Source organism: Triturus cristatus, chromosome 12, assembly GCF_964204655.1.
Source record: "Triturus cristatus chromosome 12, aTriCri1.1, whole genome shotgun sequence".
Taxonomy (NCBI): domain Eukaryota; kingdom Metazoa; phylum Chordata; class Amphibia; order Caudata; family Salamandridae; genus Triturus; species Triturus cristatus.
In genome coordinates, this window is record NC_140595.1 from 777280605 (window position 1) to 777307983 (window position 27379).

General features: G+C 47.6%; 1 protein-coding gene across 5 annotated transcripts in view; it reads left to right on the plus strand.

Moving 5' to 3' along the window:
- Positions 1-27379, plus strand: part of KDM6B (lysine demethylase 6B) — a 950060-nt gene that overhangs the window by 564030 nt on the left and 358651 nt on the right. For 2 of the 5 annotated variants that reach the window (XM_085639044.1, XM_085639046.1), the window contains exon 1: positions 26796-27154. The exons of the other annotated variants lie outside the window; for them this stretch is intronic. The gene's annotated coding sequence lies outside the window, so the exon portion shown is untranslated. Of the gene's footprint in view, positions 1-26795; positions 27155-27379 lie in introns of those variants that run through there. 5 annotated transcript variants of the gene reach the window in all.

Consider the following 27379-nt stretch of genomic DNA (forward strand, 5'->3'; position numbering starts at 1 on the left):
TGTATTCAAACATGCGGTCCAATCCTCCATACTCAATCAGCCCTTTGACAAAGAGCATCTTTTTGGGCCAACAGTTGACACTTCACTTGAAAAAATTCAAAAGGACACAAACTGCTAAGGCCATGGGGGCCTTACAGTTACCTTCCACCAGGGGTTCCTTTCGCCGCTCCTTTTATAGAGGTGGCTCAAAAACAGTGTCGTCAGAGACTCCCTCCTCCTCTTATAAAAAACAACCAAGCCACCTCCTCCAGAGGTTATTTTCGGGGAGGCTACAGGAGAAATGAGGGACGAGGCGGTAATTCCACCCGCACGTCCCCTGCCACTAAACAATGACTTCCCTCCACTACCCCATATCATTTAACACCTGTCGGGCCGACTCTCACAGTTCCAACCTGTCTGGAATTCAATCACCACAGACAAGTGGGTATTACCAATTATCCAGTATGGTTATTGCCTGGAACTTACATGTACCACCACAACTCAACGTCCAAAAGAGCGTGCAATGTCACCAGAACACCTCACACTCTTAAAACAAGAGGTTCTCTCCCTGTTACAAAAACATGCTACAGATCCAGTCCCGTTACATCATCGGGGGACGGGAGTGTACTCCCTATGCTTTTTAATTCCAAAAAAGGACGGCTAACTCAGGCCTATATTAGACAGCTAAACATCTATATTCAGTCAGATCATTCCCACATGATCACACTACAACATGTGCTCCCACTGCTTCAGCAAGGCGATTTCCTTTCCACTTTTGATTTAAAGGACGCCTACTTTCATATTCCCATTCACCCAGCTCACAAGAAGTATCTCAGGTTTGTGGTGGACGGACAACACTACCAATTCAAAGTCCTCCCATTTGGGGTAACTACAGCACCCAGAGTGTTAGTCAAGTGTTTGGCAGTAGTCGCAGCACACTTGAAGACAACACATTCATGTCTTCCCTTACTTGAACGACTGGCTAATAAAAGCCAATTCACAACACAGCTGCATACAACACACTCACAACTGTTCAGCTGCTTCACGACTTGGGAGTCACTGTAAACCTCGCCAAGTTTTATCTCCAACACGCAAGCATACCTGGGAGCCACAATGGACACATGCAAGGCTCTAGCATACCCCAACCCTGTCAGAATACGCAACATACAAACTCTGATATCACAATTTCAGCCTCAACACTCATTACAAGCTTGAGTGTTCATGAAACTCATCGGAATGATTGCATCTTGCATTCTAATCATTCCTTACGCAAGATTCCAAATGCGTCCCCTACAGGAATGCTTAGCACGTCGGTGGAACCAGGCTCAAGGTCAGTTAACTGATCTGGTGTTGGTGGACGGCCACACTTATCGCTCTCTGCAGTGGTGGAAAACACAAAACCTTCCCAAAGGGTGGCCACTGATCGACCCGGTTCCACAGATAGTGCTCACAGCAGACACATTCTTCACCGGTTGGGGAGCTCATCTTCAAAAACATACCATTCAGGGCATTTGGACTCTACAACAAAAACGACTCCACATAAACCATCTGGAACTGCTAGCAATTTTTCTAGCACTGAAAGCTTTTCAGATACATCTAGTAGGCAAAGCTGTCCTAGTTCGTACCGACAACATGACAGCAATGTACTTCATACAAGAACAGGGAGGGACACACTCCACAGCTCCCACACCTATCTCAAAGCATATGGAGATGGGCCATACCTCAAATATATCTCCTTGCAGAACCTCTCCCAGGAGTAAACAATCAAATTGCAGACCTGCTCAGTCGTCAAAGACAACAGATCTACGAATGGGAACTACACCCTCAAGTTCTTCTCCCATTTTTCCAAATGTGGGGCTACCCAGAGATAGATCTGTTCGCCACACACCTCGACACAAAATGCCCAAACTTCGCATCCAGGTATCCACACCCATTATCCAAAGGCAATGCGCTATAGATCAATTGGTCAGGGATATTTGCTTACGCTTTTCCACCGCTCCCACTAATTACATTAGTGGTTCAGAAGCTCAAACAATATTCCCTCACTATGATCCTAGTTGCTCCCACATGGGCTCGACAACCATGGTTCACAACACTGTTGGAACTATCAGAAGTTCCTCATAAAAAAGCTACACCCCGCCCCAAGACTCTCGCTCAGAACCACGGAGAGATCAGGCATCCAGATCCCAGTCAACTCAACCTTGCGATCTGGCACCTGAAATCATAGTTTGGCTACCTTATTCTTCCGCCAGACTGCATGAACTTCATTAGAGAGGCTAGACTCCCTACCACAAGAGCATGCTACGCAGCAAAATGGAAACATTTTGTAATTTATTGTAATAGTAATTAAATGAATCCGCTTGAGGCTTCAATTCAAAACATAATTTGCTCTGTTACACCTACAACGGGCTAACTTAGCATACACATCAATAAGACTGCATCTTGCTGCAATAGCAGCTTACCTACAGAACAGACAACACTTGTCCTTGTTTTGTGTACCCACTATCAAAGCCTTTATGGAAGGACTCAAAAGAATCATTCCTCCTAAACTTCCACCTTCTTCCATGTGGAATCTCAATATAGTCCTTAGAAGACTCATGTGCCTGCCATTTTCGCCTTTGCACAAATGCGAACTACAGTTTCTGACTTGGAAGGTAGCCTTCCTTATAGCCATCACATCTTCTAGGAGAGTTGGTGAGCTCCAGTCACTAACCATACAAGAACCATTTTTACAAATTCACCACAAAAAAAGTGGTTCTTAGGACTAACCCAAAATTTCTATCCAAAGTTGTTTCTGCTTTTCATCTCAACCAGTCTGTTGAGTTACACATGTTTTTTCCTCAACCAGACTCTATAGCAGAACGTGCTCTTCATACATTAGATGTGAAAAGAGCGCTACTTTATTACATTGAAAGAACAAAATCTTTTAGGAAAACTAAACAACTCTTTGTTGGTTTTTCCCCACCACATAAAGGCAATGCCATTTCAAAACCAGGTATTGCAAGGTGGATAGTTAAGTGCATTGAAATATGTTACCTTAAAGCTAAACGCACCTTAACAATTCCCCCTAGAGCGCACTCCACACGCAAGCTAGGGGCTTCTATGGCATTCTTGGGGAACATACCCTTAAATGACTTCTGCAAGGCTGCAACATGGTCTACACCACACACATTCACAAAGCACTATTGTGTAGAAGTGTTTGCAAAACAACAAGCTAGTGTGGGCCAGGCAGTTTTAAGAACAAAATTTCAAACCACTGCAACAGATACAGGCTAGTCACCGCTGGGAAGAGAACTGCTGTATAGTCTATGCTAACGCATATGATCTACAGCTCATATGCCTCGAACGGAAAATGCTACTTACCCAGTATGCATCTGTTCTCTGCATATACAGCTGTAGATTCATATGCACCCACCCGCCTCCCCGGGTACATCTATTTGTTGCAGTAATATCTTACTTAGATACATTTTATATGGACATCTCTTTACTACTGGTACTAACTCCATCACCAGTTATGGCAAAACAATCTAAGAATGGAGTCGATGCCCATGTGCACTATCACCAAAAGGAGGAGTCACCTACCTTGTGACTACAAAGACTTCTTCGAAGAAAAACAAAGTGCAAACATCCAGGCCCAACAACAGATGGCGATCTATGCTAACGCATATGAATCAACAGCTGTATATGCCAAGAACAGATGCATACTGGGTAAGTAGCATTTTCCTCTCTGGCAGACTACCGGCACGATAGCAATCTGTTGGAATTGTGAATCATTCATCTAGCGTTGTAGGCCATTGTACCACTCATTAAGCGGGTGTTAGTGCAGGTTCTCATTGAGAATACTATCGCCATGTGGTACTGCAACAAGCAGTGCTGTGTAGGATTCTGGGTCCTGTATCTTTGGAACAGGGAATCTCCCTAATTGTGAAGCACCTGATGGGATCCTTTAACTCCAGGGCGGACAAGCTTAGCTTGTGGTATCTGATGAATTGCATATGGCAGCTGTACCTCGAAGTGGCACAGGGTTTCTTCAAACTATAGGGAGAACATTGGCTAGATCTTTTCACCATGGTTGAGAATATGCAGTGGCAAAACTTTTCTGCATTGGAATTTGGCTCTCTCCCTAGGAGGCGCGTTTCAGCTGGAGTTGAGCAGCGGACTCCTGTATGCCTTCCCACCTCTGCCTCTCCTGCCCAGAGTTCTGAAGACAATTGGGAATGTCCGGGACGAATCCATCCTAGTGGCGCCATATTGGGCCAGGAGAGTGTTGTACCCAGAACTTCTGAATATGTGTGCCAACCCTGCGATAAGGCTACCACTTCAGGAGGATCTTGCGTTGCAGCAGAGCAGGGTTCTCCACCCGAATCTGCACAATTTACACCTCCATGTGTGGAGACTAAGCGGATGTTATGGATGTCATCCTGACTGCCGGGCTCTGGGACAAATTGGTGGCCTGATGTTGCGTCTTCAAGGAAGACTCTTTGCAACCCAAGTGTTGGAGGTTTTATCTTTACTCAGCAATGCCTTGCAATGGGCACTACTGAAGGTTATTTATCGGCCCTTTTGGCCTGTTTATGGTTTACTGGACCAACCGTCCTTATTTAAATAATATGTTGGGACACATTTTCTTAAAGTTTTGACAAATGTTTCCTTCCATGCCGTTTGTGATGCCACAGTAGGACCTTAATTTGGTCCTGACATTTCTCATGTGTACTCCTGTGAGCAGATGCATAGGCGCTCATTGCATTTTCCGATCTTAAAGTCGGTCTTCCTCATCGTGATAACTTCAGCTCGTCAAATGAGCTCCAGGCTCTCTGTGCAACTGGCCTACACCACCTGTTTTTTATGGACAAACTGGTGCTGAGCTCCAGGGCGGCCTTTTTGCTGAAAGTCGTGACTCCTTTTCACGATGAGCAATCAATCATCCTCCTAACGTTGTTTGACCTGCCTCGCCCCTTCGAAAAAAGAGAGGCTCCATTAGCTGGACCTTAAAGAGCTTTAAGCTTTACATCGATTGCACCAAAGGCTATCGGGTGAACAATCAGTTTTTTGTGGTGTTCTCTGGGGCAAAGAACGTTAAGGCTGTGCAAAAAAAGGACTCTATCAAGGTAGATAGTCCTCTGAATTAAGATTGGCTACACAATGGCCAAAAAGCAGTTTCTGGAAAAATACCACGTCCGTGGCTGTCCCCACTCCATTGGCCCCCAGAGTTGCCTGTCCTTGACCTCGGTCAGGCCACAATGTGAGATCTTTGCAACATGTTCACAAAGCACTACTGCCTTAACAGCCTGGTCTGATGGGAAGGTGATTTCTCTCACTCGGTCTTTTGGGCCTTTTTTTTCCCCTGAGGTTTTTTTTTAGCTCAAACTCGACCTAAAGGTATCTGAGCCCTTTACATGAGCACCAGTTGCGTTACAGACACACATTCATTTTAGTTAGGCACCTGGAGATGAAGTGTTTTGCCCAGAATCACAGGATGTTGAGCGTCTCTGCCGAGACTCAAACCTAATTCCCCAGCTTTGAGGTCGACCGCTCTAGCTGTTAAGCCACATCTTCTCTAATTCCCCCCCCCCCCCCCCCCCTTTGGTGAAGGGACTATTTTAGTAGTTGGCAGGTAAGGAATCTGCTGAAGTTAGACATATGCATCAGAAGAACAAGATACTTCTCTTCAGTAACACTCTTTCTGGTGGATGCTGACTGCAGATTCCTCACCGAAGTCAACACTTGGGGTTAGCACTTGTATATTGCTCCAGTCTGCCATTTCCAGGGCAGAATGGAGCCATGCAGCACCACCTACCAGCGCATAGGAGTTCTGCTTTGAACAGTTTCCAAATCCAGCCTACAGGGGTGTGGAATTTATTAAAATATCTACTTGTCCATCGGGCAGGTTGCTTCATAAATCGACTTGTCCTGTAACAAAATCCACTTGTCCCTTTGGTGCCATGTTGTGCGGTGACAGATAATGGCAGCAATCTCATTATATAAGAGCTCTTGTATAGCCTCTCTGATTATGCCAGGGCTCATACCATAGTAGTGTTTGAATACTAGCAATCCCTTTATGTTGCTACGTTTCCGCAGATCTACATACTGGGACTGAAGGTAGTGGTAAACAATAGTTCCAGGGTTGGAATGTCCTTTTGAGTCTGCAAACCTACTAACTTGCATGTTTTAAGGGTTTTCAACAACTCTTCTCTAATCTTTTCCAATACTGAGAAATGTTGTACATTTACTCCTGACAATGGCAGAAGTAAACCTTCTTCCAGAGTTGGAGAAAAAAGTGGTTGAAGGGAAAATAAACTTGCAAACACTCAGGTTTTCGCATGAGCAAATCTACACATGCATATATGCTCATGCTAAAATGCAGTTCACATATATTTTCTAGGAGTACTATCTCTTGCCCTACTGCTGTAAATTCTTGTGAATTCACGAAAGCCATATTGCTGCCCTTAATGCAAGGACATATACAAGGGTGCACTTTTGAGACTTTCTTTAATAATTGGGCCCCTAATTTGGTCTCGCGTTAACCATGACCTTTTGTGTTTATTAAAATTCTCTCTCTCTCTCTGTATCGGCTGGCTTCACGGTGAGTGACTGCATTCTGCTCTTTCACAAGGAGCATTTCGGCACACAAATTAGTTTTGTTCAGTGCCAGTAACTAATGTGGCAGTGTGTGCTTTTTTGAGACCAAAAACAATTTTTGCTTTAGCCAATGTTAGTTATAATGGTGAGGGTCCGGCAGCTCCCCCATCATAAGGTTTTACAAAAACCATGCAAAAACAAGTCACGCATTGCCAAAACTAAAAAGCTGACCATCATTTCAGACCTATTGGCTTTGCCAATGCTTGTTTTTTTTAAATGTTTCCCAAAATGTTATTGAAACTGGTTACACTAATTTTCTAATATGAATATTTTGGGGAAATACTAGCATGCATCAACACATTTTACTAAATGATGCTGCAAAGAAATGGTACCTAAAAGTTTACAGTAGTTTAGCAAAAAAAAAAGGTTCCTACTTTCATTTTTTAGTAACATTTTATATTGAAAGCAAAAAATCACTAATCTTGCTTTCAAGCTTCTGCAAAAATGTACATCCAATCGGAGAGCATTCTGGGAGCATTATGCAGAGCCTCATATTGCTAAACTTTGAAACCATTAGTACACATTTTTATACTGGAACCACTGTCAGTAGTGCAGTCAGAACTTACATTTACTGAGAGCGCTCACCCGAATAATAAAGGCTTTCAATTAATGAAACATAATTACAAGTTTGAACAGCATTAACATATGCACACAAATATTAACTTAACTGCAGGCAGTGCCCTTCCCTGATCCTTAATGGGGTACTGCAAACTGGCAGCCAGAGGGTTTGTACTGCAGGGGGTTGGGCCGGCTTGTCCCAAGGACAAAATGCACATTAAAACTTGTTGCCCTTGACCCCAAACAATATGTCCTGAGCGTTGCTATAACATCCCTGCAGCCTAGCACATAGGAAATATGCTAGAGGTGAGGAATCTGTGGTTAGATAGAGTATTTACCAGAAGTGTTACTGAAGGTATTTAACTTGTTAATCAAACTGATTCCGCTTTGAAGGTGATGGAGGATAAAAGGTTTGGGCTTTTGTCAAGTGAGGCATCAGCAACTGTGCTGTATTTTGATATTAACGTGAGGAGCATTGTGGAGCTCCACTTCACCTCATACAGGGGTCCAAATACCAACATTCCCTCAAGTTGGTTTCCACGTGATGTTTTTTCAAAATGTTCGAGGTTCTTGTTTTGTGAAAAATATGCAAATCTTTAATGGGATGAAGTTGCAGAACTAAAGTTATAACTAAGTAATATCTTCCTACAAGTAGGATGGTTTATAATACTCTGCCTAATGTTTAATAGGGGCCGTCGAAATGTAATGTTCTTTAGTATGGTTTTCGTTGGTGGATTTTGCATAGTGGAGGGCTATAGGTAGATTTGTTTTTAGAAAAGGTTTGCGTGTGTAATGTCTTGTAGGATTTGCTGTAGGTTAAGTGTTATAGTAAAAGCCTAAATGCAGGAAGATTGTAAAGGAGGGTCTGTACTTCTGTATTCATATGGCGCGAGTCCTACCCATAACAGAATTTCTTGTTCCTGGGTACGGTCTCACACTCACAATGTGAACCAAGAAATGGCTAACGAAAAATATCAAAGGGGAACTTGAAGTGATGAAGACATTGCTGTTACTAGAAAAGGGCCTTTGCGCAATACTGGTCTGTGATGTCAGAAGATGGAAATGTATATGCTCTGCTCATCATGCCACCCACTTCCTCCTTAAAGGGGAACTAGTTTTGGGTCCTTGGCATCATTTCCAAAACTCTGACGGACATTGTGCTAATTGCTTGGGCTTTGGTGTTTCTGATTATTGGATACTTGAGCACTGTGGTCAAAGAGTCTGTAGTAATAATTATTTAGAATTGGTAGTATTCATAAAGGACAAATGTGGTAACAGAGGCTAGTGGAGTGATGTACGTTACAGGATATCCCAAGAATGTTACTAAGTCATTGTGTTCAGGATCAGAGTTTTCATTTACCCCAATACATTCTGGGAATTGTAGTGCAGGTTCACCTAATTGATCCTGGAGTGTCATGTGGTGTCCCTGAAGACATACAGCCATCTTGTAACCTTAATCGAGAAAACAATCACTTAAAAGAATGGTGGTGGTCAATTGTGATTGCAGGGCACTAGGAGTCCAAAGTGGAGGTAATGCAATGAGAATAGTCAGCGCGTTCTTCCTCTGCAGTCTGTATGCCTCAGTTCTTAAGAAGGTGCTTGTCAGTGGTCGAGGAGTCAGATGCCCTCAGTACATGCTGGATATGTTTTGAGTGCCAGGATGGCCATGGGTCAGGTTTGGCCCGGGGGTGTTTTTGTGTTGGCACTGCAGACGGACTTGTTATTGGCTAGGTAAGCGAGTGAACAAGTAGTGGAATGATTTGAAATTCAGGGTGAAAGCCTGATCTCAGCCTTGCTCTTGGAGCCATCCAGGCTAGGGTCTGAAGGCTGAGTCTGAAAAGGTTGGACCTGGTACAGGTTGCAAAGTTCAACGCTTTGTCCTGGTGGTCCAGGATAATGTGAGCGAGTTAAGACCTGCAGTACACCAGTGCACCTAGGACTGCGATTCTTAACAGTGGCACACAGTTGCAGGAGGTTCTTTTTAGGGCCCACTGTTTTAGAGTGGAGCGGACCGGAACACGGTTTCTTCAGCTGTTTTTTTTCTTTTTTTTTATCTTAACACTTTTCTAACTTCTTAGTGCTTGCTCTGCTTGTTTTTCTCCTCTGCTGTCCTTTAAATTCTCGCTCATTTTGTAGTCTTCTTTTCCTGCCCTTCATACGGTTCCGTTTTTTCCCCCCTCTGTGCACTTCGTTCCCTTTTTACTTTTCTCTTCTTTGCACTTCCTGATTTTGCTAACTTTAACTTACCATTCCCTACCGTGGTTGATTTCTCCTGCAGCTTCCGCTGCTCATGCGGTTCTCGTTCTCTTCAGTTTCTTGCTTTAGCTTCTTTTCTCCTCTACAGTTCCTATTAATCTCCCCACCCCGCCCATGAAATAAAAAACGAGATTCTCGTCTGTAGTTCTATATGCCGAACATTTAGTCTAGCTAACAGCTGGTCCTGTAAGTTCGTTGTAGTTCTTTCACTCGCCTTTTATGGCTGCTAGCCTGCCAGATACATTACTTCCGGGTCTGCCCTTCACCTATTAATGGAGTCACTCATCTTCTATAGAAATAATATCGTCCAAAAAGCCCTACCCTTTCGAAGTTTGCAAAGTAATGACCCTGAGACAGAAACAGTAAGCGCAAGACCTGCAAGAAGGCTGGGGGTGGGTGGCAGTCAGAACGTGGAGTCGTGCGTTTGGCGGTCAGTGAAGCTATACATTTAGGGGGGCTGAAAGTTCGGGAGGGGGGGGGGGGGGAGTTCCTGAAAAAAGTGACTGAAATTAGTAAGAACTACAATATCTTTTACCCTCCTCCCCCAAATCCGTACAGACCCTTGTCTAATCAAATATAGACTCCGATTGCCAAAGCCACGCTGCTCCACGGGCCCCCCAATACAGGCAGCTGCACTGCACCTCAACGCCCCATTGACACCACTATACCGACAGTACCTCTACTGAGACCACCACTTATTCGATTGAGTAAGTACAAAGATAAAGAAGTAGAGTATTGTTACGTTCAACGTTATGGTTAAGGTAATGGAGCAGTGTTAGGATTTAGGTACGAGGTAGGCTTAGTTTTGGGTTTAGTTTTGGGGTTTGTGTTGGGGCTTCGTAATGTTTAGGATTATATTTTGGGCTAGATTTAGAGTCGAGGTAAAGTTAAGCTTTAGGGATAACTGTTGTGATATGGTTAACACCCTCACCCCTAGTGATATTCTCTGTAGCAGTTCGATGAAGCGGATTCTGTGTATTGGTAATTCGATGCAGTTGTAAACTATGTATGTGACCTTCTGTCTCCACCCAAAATAAATTTGCACAGATGCCTGCTTTGCAATTACTGGAGATGAAGACATAACTCTTTTTATAAAACTCTACATTGCAACAATAATTAGTCCACCTACCCTCTCAGAACCTTGCACCCATTCCCTTGATTCATTCTCTGCCTTTAGTTCTGCCTTCACACTGCTACACGTTCTCTTCTATAAATACATACCCACATGCTCCCCAAATACCCATAGGACCACTGGTTCTCAATACTGGTTAGACCAATTGTAACTCTCCTGCACTCTTCAAATACTCATAACATGACCATGCCCCAGTGGCGGCTCCTCCACTAAGGCGAAGGAGCGCCCCACTGCTCATTGAGCAGTGGAAAATAAAATTATAATAACAAGAAGTTCTTATTTTATTTATCTCTGCGGGACTCCAGGAACGTCGGACGAGGAAGGGCTGGGCTCCCCACCGTCAAAGGGAGCAGGAGTGGTTTGCACTCTCTCCCTAAGAGCGCATGACCGCTTGGTTGACACTCTAGGGCCGGCCAAACAGTCATGCACACTTGGCATGTTCTCCACTGGGCTGTGTTGCACAGCCCAGTGGAAAACATGCCCACCCTCTTAGGTATTGCTATAAGCGGCCAAACAGACCACTCGGAACAATCGGAACGCTGCTCAATTTGTTTCATCCCTCACCCTTCCACCCCTCTTCCCCCCCCCCCCCCACTACCTCCGTTCCGAGGCAGCCGCTATTGCAGTGTCCAAATAGTCTTTACACCTGCTGCTTCCTATATACTACATCTCCCTCCACATTGGAAAATGAGTCCGAAGGGTTAAGTGGATCAGAGCTCCTTCTGTGATTAATAATTTGTGTTCTCCTGGATTGCCATTCTCTTGTGAGCCATTCAGAATTACCTTTATTTTCATGCAGCTGTATGGCATTCATCCTCATTTAATTTTATATTTTTGTGGAATGGGTTCGGACAATGTATACATAATTTATTACTCAAGTTATTTTTGTTGCCGACATGTTGCCTTTCTGCATCGTCTTCTGGCTGTGGTTTCTTATTTGCCTCTCTTGATGCACTAGGGCATAGTCTCCTTAGTAATAGCCCCCACAGACAAGGCCGGACACATCCTAGACCCTGCATTCAGTAACAGTGTCTTAATTAATGTTGAGACACTTTTTTCATCAACATCGTCCGACCACGGTGCCCTTCCATTTTATATCTCCTTCCCAGCTCAGTTGGGTACATACTTTTGGGCCTTGGCATAAAATAGGATAAGATAACCTGAGATCAGCTTTAGACACTCTGCAGATACTAATGCCAAAGCTATCGAATTCAACAGCTGCTGCAACTAGACTCTGGGCCATTCAAACCGAAAAGAAGGCCGCCTGCAGCTCCTTGGTATAGAGGAGTTCACAACTACCAAAAATGAATGCAATCGTCTAGAAAGAAAATGGAGTAAAGATTTTGGATTTTGAGGATAGGACGAAAAATCTTCCTAGGCAAGAAATGCCATTTCCTTCATTTCTACATCATGAACTGGTGGAAGACTGTAGAGGAGTTGTCCATCTGAGCCTTCCCTGTTCTTGTTGGCTCCGGTCCATGGTTTCTTCCCAGGAATGCAGGATTTTCCTCCATAGTGAGGATGAAGGTTGGCGTCCTTGGCCGCATGGGTTATTTGAGGGTGAAGGGGAGTTCTGAGTTGGAAAACATTCATATATTTGGCTTTTTGTCCTGAAAGTTGCTGAGACTCATTTTTGAGGCACTCTAATCAGAAACTCTTTGGTGCCACCCCCAGATACAGTCTCTATATTGACATTCTGTGGGCAGGACATTTTCCTTTATCTCAAAGAGGTGATCTAGGTATTCATTGATGACATGCTTGCTTTTAAATACATCCTGCTGGCAAATATCCATCGGCATGTCCTTTAAGTCCGGTATCTTTACTAATGGTTGTGTAGGCGGTGATTGATGACAGTAAGATGATGAATGTTTGTGATATGCCACATGAGACCGTGTGTCTGGTTGACTTGGCTGTCTCTTCTGTAATATTTTGGTCACATTCTTTAAGGAGTTATTGGATCCACTCTTCCAGAGCTCTCCCCTCACCTTCTTCATCATATTGATAAATACTATCTAATTGGCCATGTCATAGGCTGCTGAAACGCTGAGCAGTGTCAGGACTGCCTGGTTGTTTGCATACAGAGCTATGGTAGCTTCCCTTATGGCTAACTGAATTCATATAACACACAATCAGCCATTGGTATGACACTGCAGTGCTCTTGGTAGCCACAAGATAGCTTTCATGCCACTGACCGCACTCTTGAATAGATTGTGCGAAGTGGAGTCTGTAGGTTGAAAGGGTATGGCTTTAAGTGAGTGTTTCAGAGTTAGTGGGTTTGTATGTTAGCTAGAGATAGTGCTGCTCCTGGATTCTTCGCCAAAAATCACATCATATTGTTACGACTTACCAAGTTTGCCTGGCGCTGTTGACTCCTGTCACTTTTGAGGACCTTACTCAGTCACATGAGGTTCACCTGTGGTTTGTAACTGTCCAGAACCTTTGGGCCAGTTTGTGATTTCATCGGGCATGATGATGGCATGCTGTAAGGGCCCAAGGCTTTTCCCTTTGTGGGGGATGCCTTGCCTACAATGCTAGTGCTAGTATTAAGTTTAATTCCATTATTAAACTGCTGAACACGTTGCGTAGAATTGTTTAATCTGGTCGCCGACATGTTGCCTTTCTGTATCGTCTTCTGGCTGTGGTTGCTTATTTGCCCCTCTTGTGTTGTTTGATACTATAGATTGCTCAACTCTGTTGTCTAATCTGTTCACTGCATTCAGTACTGGTGGAGCTCTTGACTGGCTTACATCCCCTCTCTGATTGATTGAACACCAACAAGCCTTGGCAACTTCAACCCACGCGGGCAGAGTAAATAAGCTTCGGTGAGGACCAGCAAGGTCCTGGGGACTCTCCAAGCAATGGAGAGTCAGGGCACGTCTGGAGCAACCAGGAAAGCCCACTGGAAGTTAAAGTTACCTTCACAGGGACCCACAGACCAATGGACCAGGGATCGCGAAGGGACCTAGAGCTGAATCACAAAATACCAGCCCTCGTGGAGTGTAGGCCGGAAATCTTCAGTGGAAATACTGCTCGGGGTCAGGACTACACGTAGACCAAAGCACAGCCACAGGGATCGCTCAAAAGCATTTGCTGCTGCAAAAGTACACGGTGCACAGGGGTTCAGGTTGCATGGTCCCCACGAGGGATACGGGTCTCAGGATTGCTGAGAGAACTGATCGACCTCAGGGAGGCTCGGGAACCCACCTCCTGTGTTGCAGAAATCTTCAGAGTCCTCAGGAGCTCGGGAGATGCAAACCGGTCAGATATGTTAAAGGTGCCTGCCTTGCGGGGGAGTAACTCCTTTACTCCAAGGGAGATTCTTCAGTCATCCAGCGTAGTGTAGATCGTCGAAGTACTTGGTTTCTGTTGCAGAGTTTAGTCCAGGTAAAATCCAAAGTCCTGTAGTCGGGGGTTCCTACTTTATACACAAGGAAGGGGTGGGACAAACTCTGGGGACCCACCTATGGGAGGGTCAGGCTAGAGGGGTGGCTACACCCATGTCCTTTGTCCAGTTTCGCACCAGAGCAGGGACAAATGGCTCCTGCAACTGGTTTGAGCTGGACTATGCACAGGGACACCAAATGTGCCGCCAGTACAGACTTTCTGGCACTCCCACCCAGCCCCAATACACTAACGCCTGTCTGGGAGGTGGTCACACCTCCCTGTGACAGGTAACCTATTGTCAGGCCTTCCCCTGTTCGAGCTTGGCTGAGGAGCAGGAGGGCAGACTCATGTCTGTGGCTGACAGCATCCATTTTGTGATGCCCAGGTCGAGAAAGCTGGTACCGGTGTCTTGCGTAAGTCCCTCTAGAAGGGTGGAATCATACCTCCCCCACCAGTTACTGGCGTGGAGGTATGATTCCAAGGTGTTTGACACCAAACGCGACATGTTTCTAAGCAGCCGTTTTAAAGTTAGCATTTACCGCAAGGTTATAAAGCACTTAAATATATATGGTTGGCTGCTTCACAAACAACCCCGGGAAAAAGGTTCTGAAGGCTGCAGAGGGGCTCTGCTCATGCAGGTGCACCCTCTCACATAAAACCCAGCCCCCTGCCTTCAGGATTGATAAGGCCTGCCATAGGGGTGACTGATTAGGTTTATATGTGCAGTGATTTAGAATAGATATAGTGAACCTATATCTAAGTAAGGGGTGCATGCACCACCTTACACAGGCTGCAGTAGCAGACCTGTGGTGTCAGTTTGAATGGTCTCTGGCATAATGCATGCTGCAGCCCCTGGGAGGCCTCTGGGGTGGGTACATAGTATATGCCATACACTAGGGACTGATAAGGGTACCCAAGAATCCAATCTGGAGTGTACCTAAAGTACATGCACAACCAATTTAGGGAGAAATCTGATAACTGAGGTCCTGATTAGCAGGATCCCAGTCAGACTAGACAAAAACCAGCAAAACACCAGGAAAAAAGTGGGGGTAACCATCTAGTCAGATTCCAACTTCCTACAACTGGCCTGGCAGTTCCGTCTGGACTGCTCACATTGGAGCATGGTCAAAGCAGATTTGCATATTGCTGGATCCAACCTGAGGTGGCATGGTGTGTGAAAACCAATGGATTGGTATGTGGCCCGAATGATCGCCAGTGACTAAAATTAATTGAAGCATTCTATCCATCACTTTGTTTTTTTGATGCCATAAGTGTGACCAGTGTGCCCATAAGTGGGTCCTGTGCTCACTGTGCCACTGGAATCAAGCTATACCTGGCTGATAAGCCCATAATAAGGGTGAAACTAGTCCTGGTTGTGTGTTGTCCGCTTCAGGGAGGACCTGGCCTGGCATTTCGGACTGGACTGTTTGATTAGAGCAGGGTCAAGGCTGAATTGCATATGGTTGGGTCCAAACTGATGAGGTGGCAAGGTAGGCGAAATATGATGGATTGGGATGCGGCCCGAGTGATTGATAGTTGCTGAGATTATTTCAAGCATTCAAACCATCACTTCATTTTCTGATGCCCTGGAATTATCGGAGTCCATAGGGATATTTACATTGTGTTTCCTTCTTTTGTTTTGGATACAAAGACCTATTTTAAGTACTTGCAGTTTTGCAGGTTTTTTTCATGACGCATTTTGTAGTCTTGTTTGGCCATTTAACGTACTATGGTAAAGATTTCCCTTGACAAGTGGGTGCATTTAGAGGAGTATGGAATTTTATTTGTGTTTGTGCTCCTCAGTGGATAAATGCTTCAGTCTCCGTTTTCGCCTTGATCCGTTTTCAGGGGTGCCGCTTGGTCAAGCCACCCATTAAGACTACACCCAGACAAACCCATGCTATGATACAACACCTCGCTACCTACGCTCACCCAGACCTCATTACCATGGAGTACTCTCCCCCCCTCAACAGGAGCCCTCGAGTACAACTCTACCCCCACTACACCCACACTCCAGACTGCACAACTTAACCTCAAACACACCACCCTCACGACCTGAGACCTTGCCACACCACTTTTCACCCTCCCACTCCTCAACCTACTACACAAGAAGAACTCTACCACATATCATATTCTCACTCGGACAGCCTTACTCACCTTTCATCCTACCCACGCACTCAAACGACCAATCTCATCTAACAATGCCTAGACCCTACTTTACACACTTCCCCCCACGACCCGACTACTTGGTCTGTAATCACTCTGATAACCTTACAACGTAACTTTTTCCCCACACAATATCGACCAACAGCTGGCACCGCTCCCCACCTCGATCAACCACTGCCTTCAAAACCATACTCCACCAACCCATTGACGACACTCAATACACCTCCTTACATATGACTTCCTCACACATCACCTTGCACTCCACACTGTCTCAAATCCATACAAGGAGATAACCTCCCACACTCTGAACACTCAACCAACAAACTCCACTGCCCCCCCCCCCCCCCCACATCTTGGCAATACCCACACAGTTTAATAACTCCCACCCAACTCTGCACAGCCCCTACAACATTCCCAGCATCACCTTGCCAATGAAAACCCTGAACCAATCCCAATACACCAACTTGTCATACAAATTCCCAACCTCAGCTTAGGTTCAGAACCTTGCAATGCAACACTTTCCTACAAGGGTCCTCCACTTTCACACTATTAACAACAATCACCCTCCAGTTACTAAACCTCTAAATGATTGCTGCTCTCCTGAACACTATACTCCCCCAGCAGAGGGCACACTATCCCTGGCACTCAATAAAAAGTAGCAATTGTCTACCTGGTCCCAAGAAATTCCCTTCCAATCTATTCCATGCAGTATTGTCAAGTAAGCAGCTACTTACAACACTTCAATATTCTCTCCTACTCCTCTCCCTCAACTCGGACTACTCCAAATGACTTAACCCAACAAAGGATACCCACCATCTCATTGACTCAACCCAAACACCAATCCAACCTCAAACAAGCACCAGCCTACAGAAACATAATTTCTATTACCACTAAAACTCTTAACACTCCTCACACCAAATCGGTAACTTAGACTTTACGATGCATACTCCATAACTAGTTCAGCAATGATGCACAAGCTGCAAATTTCAGACATTATCACACGCTACAACTATTACCTACTAATCCTCACACACACCTGACCTAGTTCAATGGCACATCCAGCAACATATTTGATCTTGTACTTCCTCCTAACTACTCCATCGTCAGTAACAACTGTGTAGGTAGAGTCAGGGGAGGCATTGCATCCATTTTTAGAGACTCCTTACAGTGCAGGAGGGCTATCCAACTGATCATTTTCCACATTCCAACGCCCAACCCTAAACCTATGCGGACAGTATAGTTCCTCTTTCAGATTAAATGTCATATATCACCCGCCAGGTGATAACACGCGAGGCATACATGGATCTCGTAAGCGGCCAATCGGCACAAAACCATCTTTTTGGGAGACTTAAATCTTCATTGAGGCATTACTGGAGATTCTGCTGTCAGCCAGTCAATTCTCCTCCTTTCTTTCCTTTAAGGAAACTATCTGATCCAACATAACCTAAAACCAGCACACTGTAAAGGTTCTATACTCAACTTAATAATCTCCAAGTAAGACCTGGTCTTATGGATGATGAATTGATCCCATGCTGGTGATTAGTCCGATCATTATCTTATTCCTTTCTCATTAAAACTCTCACATTTCATGACTATCGGTCAACAGAAAAGGGCGTTATATGGTTTTCTGACACCAAGAACATCAACATCAGCTTCCTCAGCAACATAGCACATAAAGAACTACCATCTTTCAGTCCTGCTGCAGATATCAGCAACTTGATTGCTCACTGCTTTGACAGTCTCTCAGCCCTGCTTGATGAGGTAGCTCCGCTATGAAGCAAAAGATGTCTTAAACCATCAACTCAATGGATCTACAAGGCCTTGTATGAGGAAAGAAAAGCCCTGAGAATACTGGAGAAGAAATTAAGACAGTCACCCTTCACCACTAACCTTAGTTCTCTTCTAAACGCAAGACTACTACACAAAATATATATCTTCTGCGGCCTACCCTCCCTTTCCAGGGCCGCACTCGACTTTGGACTAGGTGCAGGCCTTTATGTCGGCCTTGTGCCATTTGTTTGCCCCGCCGGGTCCCTCCGGAGCGCCTTTAGTCTCTGCGGATCCGTCGGAAGGGTTTGCCCCCGTGCCGCCGCCTCTGGCCTCGGCTACGCCGGCTCCATACCCTGCGGCACCGCCGGTTCCGGCCTCAGCGCCGGCCCTGGATCCGGCCGCCGCAGACGCCGGACGGCGCCAACCCGGGACTCGTATCTTACCCTCTCATTCCATTTCTTGGAGGGGAGTTTATCCTGTTTCCCAGGGCACCTCGTCCTTACCGGCCCCTTCAGCAACCGGTGGACGCAGGGGAATACTGGGAGGGCTCTGAGGACCCTCTTGCAGCTCAATGCGAGGATGAGCCTGAGTGGGAAGGCGATGTGGAGGACCAGTGGATTTCTCTCAACACCCTGGTACTCTGTCCCCTTCTTCCGTGGCCACGGAGGAGGTTGGTACTTTTTCGGTGGTTTTGAGTTGGGCAGCTGAGGCTCTTAACCTCGAACTCCCTTCTGTACCTATCAGGACCAATCGCCTGACTGAGGTCCTGCAGCCGCAGTCCTCCTTTGCGGAGTCGTCACTGCCCTTCAATGAAGCGCTTGCTGATATCCTGTTGGGCACCTGGATTAAACCTAACGCAGGAGTCCCTGTAGACAAGGGTGTGGCGCGCCATCGCCTGGCGATCCCAGCTTTCTCACACAACACCTGACGCCTGAGTCTGGTTGTCCATGCTTCTGCCTCGCCGAGTGCGTTCCCTTCTGCTCCTCCGGATAAGGAATCTAGGAAACTGGAGCAATTTGGAAAAAAGATTTTCACGTCTGCCAGCTGTGGGTTGCGGGCGGTGAATACTGCTTGCCTGCTAGGCCGCTTTTCCCATTCTGTGTGGGACACTGTGGCATGGGTGCTGCCTCAGTGCCCTGTGGAAGCACGGGTGGTTCTCTCCCAAGCCATTACCGAAGGGAGAGATGCTGCAAAATGTACTATTCGCTGTGGACTTGACACGGCCGAGTCTCTCGGTAGGGCACTTTCCACAACTGTGGCGCTCCGTCGTTATGCTTGGCTCCGAACTACTGGCTTTTCTGGGGATGTCCAGAACACCCTGTTGGACATGCCCTTTGATGGTACACGCCTCTTTGGTGATAAAGTGGATAGCACCCTAGAGCGCTTTAAGGACTCTCGGGCCACGGCCCAGTCCTTGGGTCTCGCCACCACGCGTACTCCCTCTGGGTCTGTCTTTCGGTCCTTTCAAGGTCAAGGTCTGGGTGCCCAGGCATGTTCTTTTCAGACCCGCAAGGCTACGCAGCCACAGTCGCAGCACAGCTGCGGACGTGGGACCTGCCGTGGTGGGTCCTGAGGACAAGGGACGGGTCAGTCCGCCGCCTCTAAACCTTCCTAGTCCTGTGTTTCAGGCCCACCTGACACCAGTGGGTGGCAGGATTCGCCATCACCTTCCCCACTGGCGCTCCATAACCTTGGACAGGTGGGTTCTGCAAATAGTCCGCAGGGGCTATTCCCTCTGGCCATGCCACCTCAGTACCACCGCATGTCGGGGGTAACACTTGGCACTTCTCCAGCAGGAAGTTACGGCCCTCTTGGCCAAGGGAGCCATTGAGCGCGTTCCAACGCCAGAAGTAGGTCGTTGTTGTTACTCCCACTACTTCTTGGTTACGAAGGACAAAGGTCTGCGCCCTATCTTAGACCTCCGGAACGTCAATCGCTTCCTCCAGAAGGAGAAGTTTAAGATGCTCACGCTAGCTTAGGTCTTGTCTGCGCTAGACCCGCAAAACTGGCTGGTAGCGTTGGACTTGACGGATGCTTATTTTCATATTCACATCCTGCCAGCCCACCGACGTTCCCTTCGGTTCACGGTGGGCCACAAGCACTTTCAGTTCACCCTGCTCCCTTTCGGCCTTACCAGCGTCCCTCGGGTATTCACGAAATTGATGGCGGTGGTCGCAGCTCATCTGCGCAGATCAGGGGTTTCAGTCTTCCTCTATCTCGACGACTGGCTGTTGAAGGCGGGCTCGCCCCAAGCAGTCGTCTTCCACCTCCAAACTACGGCGGACCTCCTGCATTTGCTGGGGTTTTCCATCAATGTGCCGAAGTCACACCTGATTCCTTCTGAAAAGCTCCTCTTCATCTGAGCAGTTCTGGATATGGCGCAGTTTCGGGTTTATCCTCCCAAACAGCGAGTCTGGGACATTCGGGCTATGATTCCGATCTTTCGACCCGAGCTGCTGGGCCTCATGGCCTCCTGCATCCTGCTGATCGATCATGCCAGATGGCATATGCGCGATCTGCAGCGGGACCTGAAGTTCCAGTGGACGCAGCATCGGGGGAACCTTTCAGACTACGTCCAGATCTCAGAGGGCACTGCACAGGACTTCCAGTGGTGGCTCACGAACCAGTGTTAGGTCAGCGGCAGATCCCTTTCCCTCCCCCAACGCCAGGGCGGACGAACTGAGCCGAAGGTGCATGTTGGATCACGAATGGCGTCTTAACTCTGAGGTGGTGCAAGGTCTCCTTCAGCAGTGAGGAGAACCTTGGTTAGATCTATTCGCCACTGAAGAGAATGCGCAATGTCAGCAGTTCTGTGCGTGGGAGTTTACAAGGCGGCACTCGCTAGGCGACGCTTTTCGTCGTGAGTGGAGTTGCGGTCTGTTGTACGCCTTTCCGCCTATACCACTTCTGCCCAGAGTGCTGAAGATCAGGCACGACCGGGTCCAAGTCATTCTTGTGGCACCAGACTGGGCTCGAAGAGTTTGGTATCCCGAGCTACTCAGTATGAGCGTGGATCCCCTGATATGACTGCCTCTTTAAGAAGATCTCCTGTCGCAGCAACAGGGGATGGTCCTCCACCCGAACCTGTCCAGCCTCCACCTCCTTGCGTGGAGATTGAGCGGCGACAGCTGATTCCATTTGACTTGCCTCCCGAAGTCTGTAATGTGATTCTGGCAGCCAGGCAACCCTCCACTGAAATGGTATACGCCTGTCGGTGGAAAAAATGTGTGGCATGGTGCACAGCAAAATCTGTTGATACTCTTGCTGCCCCTCTTTCTGAGGTCCTATTGTTCCTCCTTTCGTTGGCCCAGCAGGGCTCTGCTTTGGGCACTATCAATGGCTACCATTCTGCTCTTTCAGCCCTTCTTAGGTTGCTTGATTAGCCCTCTCTTTTCAAGTCCTTGGTTGTCAATAAATTTCTCGAAGGCATTACTCACCTTTTCCCTCCTATTCCTTTTGTGATGCCTCCATGGAACTTGAACCTGGTTCTCACAAATCTGATGTGCTCTCCATTTGAGCCTCTTCATAACTGTCCTTTGCGGTTATTGACTTTGAAAACTGTCATCCTGGTGGCCATCACCTCTGCTCGGCGAGTGAGTAAGCTCCAGGCTCTTTCCTGCAAACCTCCTTTCCTGGCGATTCATCCGCACAAGGTTGTGCTTAGACCGCGTCCCTCCTTTCTACCAAAAGTAGTCTCTGCCTTTCATCTCGGGCAAACTGTAACTCTGCCCACTTTCTTTCCGCCTCCGCACCCTTCAAGAGGAGAGGCCCCACCGTCTGGACCCAAAACGTGCGCTCTCGTTCTATCTCAACCGCACACAACAGTTCCAGGTGGATGACCAGCTCTTTGTTGGCTACGTGGGTGCCAAGAAAGGCCGGGCTGTGCACAAGCGAACTATCTCCCGATGGGTTGTCTTGTGCATTAAAGCCTGTTACGCTTTGGCTAAAAAGGAACCTCCGGTTGGGCTGGGCTCCCATTCTACCAGGGCAACAGCAGCTACCACAGCATTGGGACGCGGTGTCCCCCTGCAAGACATCTGTCAGGCAGCCACTTGGGCCTCGTTGCATGCTTTCACTAAGCACTATTGCCTTGACAGTCGGGTCCGGAGAGACGGCTTCTTTGGCCGTTCAGTTCTCCGTGACTTTCTGGTGTAATCTCACTTAGCAGACCCACCACCGGGGTTGGTATTGCTTGGGTATCTATTCTAAGGTAAGCAATCTATCACTAAAGTGTCTTTCAGATGCACAAGTTACTTGTGTAACGATATATCTGTAAGAGACATTAGTTAGCGATAGATTCCTTACCGCCCGCCCATCCTCCCTGTTCTGCGAACTGTTCTCTTGCGTTCAGGTCATCCCTTTCAGGGCCCTAGTTCTATTGCACCAGTAGTCTGTCTCTGGCATGGCTCTGCGCTTCTGGCACGGAAAAGTTGTGTGCAGAACTGACGTCTGCGCACGTAGGCGCATTTAAGTAGCTCTGACGACGTCATTTCGGCAGCTACGATGCCAGCGACGTATGCGGAGCCGTACGACGACGCCTACCGATGCGCTGGGGTACTGCTGACAAACTTTCTGGATCCAGTCTGACGCCTGGGGATATTCTAAGGTAAGGAATCTATCACTAACTAATGTCTCTTACAGATATATCGTTACACAAGTAAGTAACTTGTACGTAGTGGAGCAACTCACCAAGCACATCAAAGACTACAACTTCTGTTCTGCTTGGGTTTTCGGATCAGATAGAACCCGCTCATCAGAGCCTCACTAACCCAGCCAGAACGTTACCCCCTCCCTAGAACCTATTTACAATCCTGCAACCACATATATCTACCACCTAAGGACAGGGGATTCCTACTATGCATACCAAGACCTCTTATAATCGGCGGCCTCGCGATCCCATACGGATCCAGACCTCTCTGCCCATACGACAGTATCACAAGTGGCGGCCTCGCGATTCCATACGAATCCAGACCTCTCTACCCAGACGGCAGTCTCAGCACAATCGGCGGCCTCGCGATCCCATACGGATCCAGACCTCTCTGCCCATACGACAGTATCACAAGTGGCGGCCTCGCGATCCCATCCGAATCCAGACCTCTCTACCCAGACGGCAGTCTCAGCACAATCGGCGGCCTCGCGATCCCATACGGATCCAGACCGCTCTGCCCATACGACAGTATCACAAGTGGCGGCCTCGCGGTCCCATACGGATCCAGACCTCTCTGCCCATACGACAGTATCACAAGTGGCGGCCTCGCGGTCCCATACGAACCCAGACCTCTCTACCCAGACGGCAGTCTCAGATCACAAGTGGCGGCCTCGCGGTCCCATACGAACCCAGACCTCTCTACCCAGACGGCAGTCTCAGATCACAAGTGGCGGCCTCGCGGTCCCATACGAACCCAGACCTCTCTACCCAGACGGCAGTCTCAGATCACAAGTGGCGGCCTCGCGGTCCCATACGAACCCAGACCTCTCTACCCAGACGGCAGTCTCGGATCACAAGTGGCGGCCTCGCGGTCCCATACGAACCCAGACCTCTCTACCCAGACGGCAGTCTCAGATCACAAGTGGCGGCCTCGCGATTCCATACGAATCCAGACCTCTCTACCCAGACGGCAGTCTCATACGACAGTTCATCCTATGATCACCATAACATACAAAAAGGGAATCAGTCTCACTATTCATCAGATCACACAAGGATTGCCAGTTCGAGCATAGCCTGTTCTCAGGTTCGAGGGGCTCCTCTTTCCCTTATTCAGTTACCACTTACCTGATCAGGGTTAACATCTGTTCATGTAGCCGCAGCTGACTAGAAGAATAGGCTACCCTCTTATACAAGAACACGCAGCACATGTTGGTTCACTACAAACTGGATACTTTATTACTCATTACATACACAATCACATAACATTACGATATAACACATAACCTGCAAAGAAAAGTGAAAGATTAAGTTGTACACTCTAATAAGAAAGGGTCGACATCACCTTAGTAGTATGTAGCCTGCACTCAGTGGTCATCTAGGTTCCCTTCTCGTCTGTGTCTCGGCTCGCCTGGAATCACCCTTCTCCGAGTCACTGGGACCTCTTCCTTATCGGCTACTCTCTCCTCTCTGGCTATTCTGCTAGGAAAGCATCTGTCTCTCGGTTCTTCTCCGCCTTCAAGATGGCGTCTGTCTTCCCTGGAATAAGTAGTAGCTTTACTGCTAACGGCTAGATGCCGCCTACGGACTGAACATGTAACTGCCTCAGACTTTCACTAATATAGAGGTGCGTTTCCTCATGGAAAATTCCGGCCTGTAACCTGCCGCCCACCAAATTCTTGTACCTCCCCGTACCAAGGACACGTTCCCAGCCGGCCGGCCTGATGTAGTGTCTTCGGCATGAAGAAAAATACAATCCTTCGATAAGGGCCGGCCTGAACCGGTTCTCTCCAAGCGAATAACACCTCATAACTAAAACATTACATTTGACCTAGAAGCATCCCAAGCTGCCGGAGCAGAAAGAAAGATGGAGTCTCTCCCGTTTGAGGCCTACCAGGCCTGAATTCAGCACGGCTCCATGAAATACCCTCACTACAGGACAGGTTATCCCTAATACTAACGAATCTATCCCCTAGGCTATGTGTGCAAGCCCTGATCTATGGGGAAGAGCACAGAATCATGTCGAAGTGCCTAGAAAATAGGCTCCATTCACTACTCTAACCCTTAGACTTGAATGATAAGAGACTGAAGTCACATTCCATTATTGTGCCTCACAAGAAGGCCGGGAAAATCGAGCAGAACAAACTTCCTAGACAAATACTAACCCGGTTTTAATCAGGGATGCAGCACTGCCTCAGGTAGTCTATGATGCTGTTCGAGTCTTTGACTTTGGCAACCCCTGCCTCCTCATCCTTCTCGACCTATCAGCAGCCTTTGATACAGTCAACCACTGTACACTTCACACAAAAATTGAATGGGCATTGATGGCGTGGTCCTTAAATGGTTTGAATCATTCCTCTCTGGGATAGGCCACAGAAGATGTAAATTGATGATTGCTTCTCAACATGTTTGGCTGTTAATCAAGGGGTCCCTTGGGGCTCTATTCTTCTTCCTACCCTACTCAACCTTTATATCAAGCCTCTTTGAGTTATACTAAGAACGGCAGGAGTCTTCTAGCATAAATATGCTGATGACACTTAACTTTATAATATAACGTGTATCTGTAAAGTTCATGTTCACCCGTGGGCATCTTGGCACTGAATAACGGATGTTTGTTTCCCAACTCAAAGGTACTCATTTTATCGACCTCAGAAGGATGAAAGGCTGAGTGGACTCACCATGATTTGAACCTGTGACTGTGAGGTCAAACACAGGCCCCTACAGTGGACACATTAGTCCACCAGACCCGGATGAAGGTCGCCTCTACAAATGACGTTGAACACCTCGCCAACACACTCACCTCTATTCACGACTGGATGACTAAACATTTAAAAGTAAACCCTTCCAATACCGAATTCCTCCTCAGCTCCTCTTCGAAATCACCACTTCCAGTACAATCCCGAATGAACACAATTAACATCCTTAACAGCAAACCCACCATTGTTGACAGTACCAAATTCCTAGGAGTTATCCTACAAAAAAAATTTTTTTACGTACAATCACAAATCAACACAATGGCAGGAAATGTGCAGTATCAACTGTCTTATCTATGAAATTTCCTGCTACATTCCGGAACAAGACCTGAAATCCCTTGTTCAATCACTGGTGCTCCCCAGAATTGACTCCTGTAACCCTCTCTTTACTGGTCTACCCAAGACCCGCCTCGCCCTCTGAAATCAAACCTTCACTGAGCTTCTCGTTTCATCTATGGGGCCAAAATGAATGACCACATCACCCCCTATAGTGGACATTCTCCGTTGGCTGCCTGTTGAAGCCAGGGCCATATACAAGACAGCCTGTATCATCCACAAGGCCCTATGATTGCCCACCCCTTGCTATCTGGTGGACAAACTTAGGCTATCTGGAGGTAGTAGACCATCGCGAAATGTGCAAACACTGCTTCTATCTGTTTTACTGTAAAGAACCTCATGTAACCCTCCGATATTTTAAAATGTTGGACCTTACATAACAATCTGTTTAATTGTTAAGGGCGCTATTACCTGACGGTAATGTCCACCCTATAAAGAAATGCACAAATGAGAAACTTTACAGTAAAGGCTTCTTTAGCAATGCCGTGAAATAGGATCAAGTCCTGTTGTGCTGCACACGTTTCAGGACCGCAGTTTCAATTCTCATTGCAGCGTAAGAGAGCCTCCTGAACAGAGGGAGCGCGCTATAGTATAGATGAACTGTCAGACGCAGTTTGTCGCTGTACTGAAGACGCCTGGGCCCTTTAAGCACTGGGAATCCCGGCGGTAGGCGGGCCCTGAGCAGTGACCTCACCATGTCCCTTTAAATGGAGTTTAAAGGCCCGCTCAGATGTTTGCAGTGTGTGAGCGAGGCACTCTGGGAGGGTGTGTGTGTGTGGGGTGGATGGGAGGGGGAGGAAGGGCTGAGTCATGAGGAGGAGTGCTGAGAACAAGAAGACTTGATAAGGGCCTGCTGGGGCTGGAGGGGGAGATCTCACAGGCAGAAGAGAGCGCGAACGACAACACAGCATAGCAGCTTCACGCTGCAAAACAACTGGCAGGGGAGAGATAAAGCGTGGAGGAGACCGCGAACACCAACCGGGGAGGGACCGGGAGGCAGCCTGGGTGTGAGAGCGGTGACACAACGACCTGAAGGGAAAAGAGGAAACAGACAGACAGAAAGCGGTGCGGCTGGCATAGTAAGAGACTGGCAGGGTGGGAACCAGACGAGAGGGAGGAGGGTCAGAGTGGGAGGGAGGAAGGCGGAGGAGGAGGAACAGACACAAGAGGAAGCTGAGCTCAGAACTTTGTCCTCAAAGTCGGCCCCGTAGGAGGTGCGAGTCCCCGGACACCGGCAGAGCCAGCACCGGACCCGGCACAACTCAGTCCCCGGACACAGTGGAGCTCCGCCCAGACGACACGGGACTGCCTGCCCCGGTGCACCCCCTGCCGGACTCGGGGTCTGGGAATAAGTATAGGCGCTCTCTGCCAGGAGGACCCTTGTGGGTGGACTCTGCCCCTGGAGCACAGCGGGGAGCGGCTGGCCTGGACCCCGAGAGCACTGCGCCGAAGCACCGCGGGGAGCGGACGGGCTGACACAGGAGAGTCGAGAGAGCTCGCTGCGCCGCCGGCCCTCCGGATCCATGTTATTACTGAGTGAGTGCGGACGCTGGCACCAGCGGGGGGAAGGGGTCATTAGAGAAGAAGCCGGGGATGAAAAGGCTTGAGAACTGGGGTCTCTGGGGAGCGTGTAAAAGACCATGGGGGGTTCTGATCTACATGGGGGCCGTCTGCGCGTAAGGTGAGTTGTGCTGCAGAATACGGGGTGGCGCCTATAGGGACAGATACTGGCTGTCTGCCATATGGGGTACTTGTGTTCCA